This window comes from Notolepis coatsorum (genome assembly GCF_963971535.1).
Source record: "Notolepis coatsorum genome assembly, chromosome: 10".
NCBI lineage: Eukaryota > Metazoa > Chordata > Actinopteri > Aulopiformes > Paralepididae > Notolepis > Notolepis coatsorum.
The window spans coordinates 99,125,602-99,134,298 of NC_140174.1; positions in this window are offsets into that span (position 1 = coordinate 99,125,602).

Genomic DNA, 8,697 nt, shown 5'->3' on the forward strand with positions numbered 1-8,697 from the left:
TGAGTTGGAGGCGGGCCTTCACCTGTCGTGTCCTGTCCGTGCACTGGGGGTTTACCTCAGGACTCTGGCTCTCAGGGCTTCCGTTCAACTGTTTGTTTGTTACGGTGGCCCTTGCGCGGGTGAGGTGCTGTCCAAGCAGCACCTGTCACATTGGTTGTACGGGGGTGTTGCCTTTTGCTGCACGTTGGCTGGACATGTCCCCCCTCAGGCTGCTGCCCTGTTAGGGGGGGCCTCGGTGGAGGACATCTGTGCTGCGGCCTTCTGGTCCTCCCCGGGTCCCTTCGTTAGGTTTTACATTGTGGACGTGACTGGGGGTTCTGTCTCCCAGGCGGTTCTGAGGTCTGGGACCTCTCCTGCGTCCCACCATTTGGTGGGCTAGCAGTGGTGTGTGGGTGTGTGCCACGGGGTGCTGTGTCACACGTGGTCCCGCCTGTGCTGTGCGTTTTCAGGGGTGTCTGGTTCCCCCTTTTTTTCGCACTTTGGTGGAGTTGACTGCCTCCTCCCCTTCGTTAGGACGGGCGGGTGGACGGGACTCCCCTCCTCCCTGGTTGGGGCTTACGGGCCCTCAGGGGGTACACTTGTCGGGCCATGCGTCTGCTCTGCCCCATATCTCATAATGGCGAAGAGCGAGACGCGATTGGCCAGTATGATAATATAACGAAAAGGTTATCCTATAATCCTATACTGGCTGAGCGTCTTGCTCTTAGCGCCCTGAGGTCCCTTGGATGGGTTTTCAGTGTTGGAAACTTTTTCTGAGGAAGGTAGAGTGTGACCATGTCCGGCGTCATATAGTAGGACGCGGGCGCGTGGCCTGGTCACGTGCATGTGAGTGCATTTGTTTGTTCGTGAGCACATTAGGTGCTAGGAGATAAGAGATATCTCATAAGGGCGAAGAGCGAGATGCTCAGCCAGTATTCATATAACTAGGTTATAGGATAACCTTTCGTTCTGTATGACCCTCCTGAAGTTTATCTTTAGAGCAGGGTGATGGACCACCAGCCCTGATTCCAAACTCTAAGCATAACCCACTTTGAAAGAGGGCCAACACATAACCACTTCGAAGCAGAGAATATATATGTACAAGGCGGAAGAGCCCCTCGGAGCTAAACCAATCAGAGAGGGTCTTCGCTTGCGTCCTTGAGGCAAATTTGTAGAGTGAATATTAGGGATGCTCGATATTGGCTTTTTTACCGATACCGATACACCGATATTGTCCAACTCTTAATTTCCGATACCGATATCAACCGATACCGATATATGCAGGGTTTCCCCCCCCCAAAAACGTAATCATTTCAGGTAATTAACATTACATATCTCTTGTTGTGGAATTAACACAACATTATGCATACTTTTGACAATAAATTAAATCAGAATTTGTTCTTACTTGCTTGCCTGGGTAAATAAAGGTTATAGAAATGTAAAAAAAAAAATTAATTTTGAAATACGATACAGATATTTTCCGATATCACATTTTAATGCCGATATCGGCCGATAATATCGGTAGGCCGATAATATCGGACATCCCTAGTGAATATAGATGGATGTCTGTACCAAGTTTAGTGTAAATCGGACTTATGGCGTAGGAGTTCTGACCTTTCAAAGTTCAACCTTTAATTATAGCGCCCCCTTTAGGCCAAGTGGGGTCATATTTGTTGTTCTGCACTTCGTGCTTGAAACCCTAATTATAAAAACGAATACATGTTTTTAATGCATAGGTATATCAACGACTATAGGTTCACTATGGTTGCGAACAGGTGCAAGAGAGCTGTTTACCAGCAAACCTGTGTAGTACTTCCCTCTTGTGGCCAAACGGTGTAACTTCATACTGAATGTGTATTTTAACGGACAATGATAGAAATGTATTCAAACCGATCAGAAAAACATTCCAGAGTCCAGGTCCTTGCCCTGCTGTCGGCCTATGTTCTCATCCAAATCAGGACTCACAGACACAACCTGGTAGAGATAATAACAGAAATAACTAAATAATAAATAAATAACTATTCATATTATTAGTTTAGCAGAGATACTACTGGTCGTACTGGGGAGATATATCTGGTGATTTTCACAACAATAATAATACAGTTTTGGTAAGGGTGATCCTAAATCTAGAGTAAGGGTGAATGGTCACTGCTCTCACTTCTTTGAGATACAGAGAGGGACACGCCAAGGAGACGTTTTGTCTCCATTACTATTCGCGATTGGCATAGAGCCACTAGCGGAGATGATTAGATCAAACCCTCAGATACAGGGAATAGATGACCAAAAAGGCATTACACACAAGATCTCGTTATTTGCTGATGACATTTTACTTTATATCAAAAACCCTTTAGAATCAATTCCAAACATAATGATGGATTTAAGAAATTACGGCGAACTGTCGGGTTATAAGATAAATGAGACCAAATCAGAAGCCATGATGATAGTGGGAACATGGCCAACACATCTGAATAGTATAGCACCCTTCCATTGGGCTAGAGACGGATTCAGGTATTTAGGAATCATTCTGACTCCCAGCAGCAATCAGTTATATCAAGCAAATTACGAAAAGTTGATTGTACAAATCAAATCAGACATGGCCAGATGGGACATTTGACCTCTCTCCCTAGTGGGAAGAATAGAATCAATTCGAATGAATGTGCTACCTAGACTTATTTTCCTCTTCCAGTCTCTACATATACCAATACCTGCCACTACCTTTAAAAGGTTAGATAAACTCCTATCCACATTTATCGGGCAGAGGAAAAGACCTAGAGTAAGGCTCAAAACACTATGTTTGCCAAAGAACAAGGGTGGTCTTGGTCTGCCAAACCTAAGAAACTACTACTGGGCAGCTCAATTACGCATACTTGTGCATTGGATACAAAAGGACCTAGACTCTGGATGGGTACAGATTGAGCAAAACTCAATTCCAAAGACTCCTCTCAGATCCATAATATTCCTGGGGAAAGCATACTGGAAAAAAATTAAGATTGGTAACAAATGGATTACAAATACATTAAAGGTGTGGGAAAGTGTAAGGAAAAAGGGGGGAGGTCCACGCTCAATATCTAGGGCCATGCCAATAGCAGACAATACAGAGTTCCGGCCAGCTATAGAGGATGGGGGTTTTAAAAAGTGGGCGGATTTGGGCCTGGTTACTATCAATCAATTAATGGAAGGAGACTGTTTTAAATCGTTTGCACAGCTACAGCAATGTTTTGATCTACCTTCGAAAGACATGTTTAGATACTTTCAAATAAGACACTATGTAATGACTCACAGTGAGTGGGAAGCAATTAAGAGACCGCCAACAAATGTGGAGCGGTACTTTATTAACACAATAGAAAAAAACTTGATGGAAAGAAAGCAGATATCCAATATTTACAACATGTTACAACTAGACGATCCAGGAGACACCACCTATATTAAAGAAAAATGGGAAAAAAAATGGAAGCTAATGTGATCATAGAAAATGAAGAATGGGAGGACAGCCATTCAAGCAATCATAAAATCACAAATAGCCCAATGTGGAAGGAGTTTGACTGGAAGGTCAAAGTCAGGTACTTTAGGACTCCTCAAGTTCTCTCCGGATTTGCTGGTGGCTCCTCACCACTATGTTGGAGAGGATGTGGAATGATCGGAGATCATACACATATTTTCTGGGACTGTCCAAGGGTGCAGACATTTTGGGTGAATATCAAAAATGAGATTAAAACCATTCTAGATCTTGACTTACCTCTGAATCCATCGTACTATATCTTGGGATGTATACCGAAAGGCACATACTATGGAGATACGTTATACATCTTGAGAGCGATACTATTAATAGCAAGGAAAATTATAACTATGGCATGGTTGCAAAATCAACCACCGACAATCAAACAATGGACCAAGAGACTGAGACAGATGTATACAATGGAAGAAATGACAGCACAATTGCAACTGAAAAAAGACATGTTTATGCAGAGATGGTCACTTGTAACCTTGTACCTGGAGATACACTGGCATGAGTCTGACCCTCCTGACTCCCTCTCTTTGTTTTTTCTTTTTTTTGTTAAATTATTTTTTTCCTTTTGCTAAATTTATTTTTCTATTTATCTTTTCGTTTCTTATCCTACTTGACTTGACTTAAACCCTTTTGCTCTTTGGGGAGCATAGGTCATTCATGAAATCTCTCCAGCTGGTTCGGTGTTGGGCGATTTTCTTATCCTACTGTATGTCTGTATTTTTAAATCCCCCCCCTGGGTTGTTCATACAGCTTATTTTGATTATGCTGAATACTTTGAAAACAAATTGAAGAAGATGGAAGAGCCTGAGTAACAAATGTCATTGACTATGTGAATCAAGTATATTATACTGTATGATTAATGCAATGTGATGTTCATTATGACACAAAATAAAAGAAAGATCAAAAAAAAATAATAATACAGTTTTATTATTAAATGCAACGTTTCGGTCTGGGACCTTCCTCAGGCATGTTCCTTTCTGCTCCACCAGCGCAGCTGTCAGAGAGGTTTTATTCAGGTGTTATGCAAGAGACCTTTGGCCACGTTCAGACTGCAGACCAAAGTGGCCCAAATCAGATTTCTTTGCTCATATCATGACTCAGATCAGGTTTTTCATGACAGTGTGAACAGAACAAATCACATGGAATCTGATCTTTTCAATTCTGAAAGATTCTAAAGACTGGAGCTGAGCACAAGGCTCTCTCTCTCTCATCCTCTCTCTCTCTCTCTCTCTCTCACTCTCACTCTCTCTCTATCTCTACTTCCTGCTTCAGCAACGCAAGCTGCTTTCACTGTCGCTCCGCTCCGCTGCTTTTGCCTATCGCTATTATAATGATTTATTACAGCCCTTTCAACTTTAATTACTCTGTATGTTAACTCCCAGTTCCTATGGTACTTCTCCAGAACTGTGAATCTTCTTATCTATTCAGATTTTTTACCACAGTCGAAAGAACGAGTAGCAAGATTCTCCGTGGGAGGAATAGCGAGCCGTCTTATCAGCTACACACAAAGGACTATGTTGGAAGGCAAGGATATTTATGAAAGACGAGGAAGGCTTTCCTTGTTATTTTGAGTTTTAACGAGACGGAAGACGACAGTGGTTTTGGTCGTGTGAGTAATAGCACAGCTCCAGGGCAACGGAACTGCCCTGTGTAGGGGAGAGCGACGGAAGCTGCCCCGTTTAGGAGAGAGCGACAGACAGCTCTCCTGTATGATATTTCATAAAGACCCCGGTTGTGAAGTGAGTGACCCACCATCACCACCACCACCACCACCATCACCACCACCACCACCACCATCATCACCACCATCATCATCATCATCACCACCACCACCACCAGCTAAGTACCTAGCTTAGCTTCAGACAGGAAATAAGGGAAGATGCCGGGACTCAGCTCTCCCACAGAATGTACTAATTGCTTGGAGATGAGTAAGAGGATTGTAGAGCTGGAGGCTCGGGTTTCTACCCTGTACCAAATACAGCAGGATGAGCAACTCATTGACTCTATTTATGAAGCTACTACAAATATAGCCAACAATACCATGATTGAGAACTGGCCTATGCTAGTAGCTACAGAACAGCACCACCCAAAAGATGGTCCTTGGCACAACCAAGGAGCTAGACCAAAGCAGTGGATCACCGTCAAGGATAAAAGGAGAAATAAACGATCCAGGACCTCACCCCCGGTACCGCCAGGAAATAGTTTCAACCTACTCTCGGAAACACGCATATCAACACCCAAAGCAAAGAGACATAGAAGCGTGGCTAACAACGCTAACGAAGCAAACAGCGAGCGTAACGGAGCTCACGCTAACGACGCTAATAGCAAGAATACCGGAGCTCACGCTAACACTAGCGAAGCAAACAGCTGGCATGCCGGAGCTCACGCTAATGCTAGCGAAGCACACGCTAACGACGAGACGACGAGGAAAACAGAGCCACTAGCGACACGGCTAGCAAACACGACCCAGACCGAGCGAACGGCTAACAGCGAAGAGACTATCATGCGCCGAGGAGAACGTTGCGGTAGCCAACGCCGAAGGTACGGGACCAGCGTTAACATGCCGGCTATTGAGAAGGCTAACGAGGCTTCACCAAGGCCACAGGACTGTGGAGAGAACCGGCAGACTAGGCCTAGCCCAAAAACAAATGGCCCCAAAACTGTTGGAAAGAAAAATGCTAACCTCACACAGAAAATAGACTGCATACTGATTGGAGATTCCACAACAAGGTATGTGGAGATGGCAAACACAGAAAATATCTGTCTAGACAATACATCTGTGAAAGAGCTGGCCGAAATACTTCCAACACTAATCAGACCGGGAATAACAAAAATTGTCATTCACTCTGGATCGTTTGACATCCTGCGAAAGAAGACTGGCACAGAGACTTTGAAAGACGATTTCACACGTTTAATGAACACACTAGACAAACATCAGTCTGTGTACACAGACACTGATGTGTCCATCAGTGGACCAATTGCATGCTTTCACAGAGGACAAGAAGCATTCAGTCGACTCCTAAATTTTAATTCATGGTTAGGGGCTGCATGTCTTGTACACGGCCTGAAATTCATTGACAACTTCAATGTTTTCTGGAATAACCCAGAACGTTTTCAAAGAAATGGCTTCTTCCCAAATCGCTTAGGTTCAAAGCTCCTATCAGCAAACATGCGTCATGCCTTGATGGCCTCCAAGAATATTAAGCTCATACCAGCACGAGAGATAGTCATGAAGGACACAATCTCACCATGAAGTGCAGCAGCACAAGGCGTCCCCCCCCCCCCCCCCATATCACACAAGGCCATCTCGTCTGATCAAATGTCCCCGAAAACACAGTGCAGTCAGTACGGTGCAGTATAGCACAATTGCCATGCCATCTCTCAAAACATACAAGTAATCATAACCAGCCAATGGCATGGTGAAAAATATACGCCATCAATGCGTTTACCTGCTATTAACCTCAGGGCCATCACGGTCAAGCCAAAGCAGACCTCCTCTAAAGAAGTCCAACAAATAAAATTAGCTTTCCTAAATGTCAGATCACTGAATAATAAAACATTCTTAGTAAATGATCTGATTAAAGAAAATAACTTAGATTGCATCTGCCTAGTAGAGACATGGCTAAATAATGACACAGCTACATCAATAATGATAGAAGCTTGTCCACCAGACTATAACTTTTTTCAAATACCCAGAAAAAATAAAAGGGGCGGAGGAGTTGCAGCAATCTTCTCCTCAAAACTCTTGTTTAGAATCACAGAACTAGGCGAGTTCATGTCAATGGAATATCTTGCCATTGAACTAAAAACAGAATCAACTATTATTGTCACAATATACCGCCCGCCTAGACACCAATATTTATACAGGAGCTCTCTGAACTGATCTCACTATGTGTTACCGGATATGATAAGGTGATCCTAAATGGAGACTTGAACATCCATTTTAATAAGAAAACAGACTCCAAAACTATAGAACTAAAAAATCTACTGGATAGCTTTGACCTAATACAGCATATAACAAATGCAACTCACCGGCTTGGGAATACACTAGACTTAGTTATAACAACAACTGGGCTAAGCATAACAAATATCTCAATAACTGAATTACCTCTCTCCGACCATCACTGTATATTTTTTGATACTCAAATAACCCTTACTAAAACAAAAAAATAAATCATAGTTAAAAAGAGGCTCCTAAACGACAAAGCTGAATCAAAGTTCATTGATTTTATCAGACTACATGAACCACACAATCATGACAGCTCTCTAAATGAAATGGTAGAAAATCTCAATGATGCAATGTCATCTATATTAAATTCTGTCGCCCCATTAAAAACGAAAAAGAAGAAAACTAGAGCCTCGCCCTGGTTAAACTATAATACGGTCAACGAAGAAAAAAGGAAATGTCGTGCAGCGGAGCGAAAATGGAGAAAAACAAAAACCACCATATGCTGTGATATATACAAAGATGCTTTAACTGCTTATAATAAAACCATCCGCTTAGCAAGGAAAGATTACTTCTCTAAAATCATTACAGAAAATGCTGGAAACTCCAGAATCCTCTTTTCCACTATTAATGTACTACTCAACACTGCCCCTACACCTCCTCAGTCATCAACGGTTAAGTGTGAAGAACTTGCACTATTCTTTAACAACAAAATAACCTTGATCAGGGCCAGCATTACTCATGATGGAACTAAAGCTGATTGCGGCAAACCGTGCAATGTAACCATGAGAAGTTTCACATGCATCACATTAGATGTACTCTGCAAAACTGTCTCAGAATGTAACTCCTCCACCTCAGACATTGACCCTATACCTACAGCTTTCTTCAAACGGGTATTTAATAGTGTTTCAAGCCCTGTGCTAGATATCATAAACACTTCCCTTAGGACTGGTATTTTCCCGGATGCCTTTAAAACAGCAGTTGTAAAGCCATTACTAAAAAAACCTAACTTGGATAGTAATGAAATGGCAAATTATCGTCCAATATCCAACCTACCATTCATTAGTAAAGTACTTGAAAAGATAGTTTCAGTTCAAATAAATTCCTTTCTTGAAGAAAACAACATCTTAGAAGAATTTCAGTCAGGATTCAGAAAATATCATAGCACTGAAACTGCCCTCACCAAAATAATCAGTGACCTCAGACTAAACTCTGACGAGAATAAGATCTCCATCCTTATCCTGTTAGATCTCAGTGCAGCATT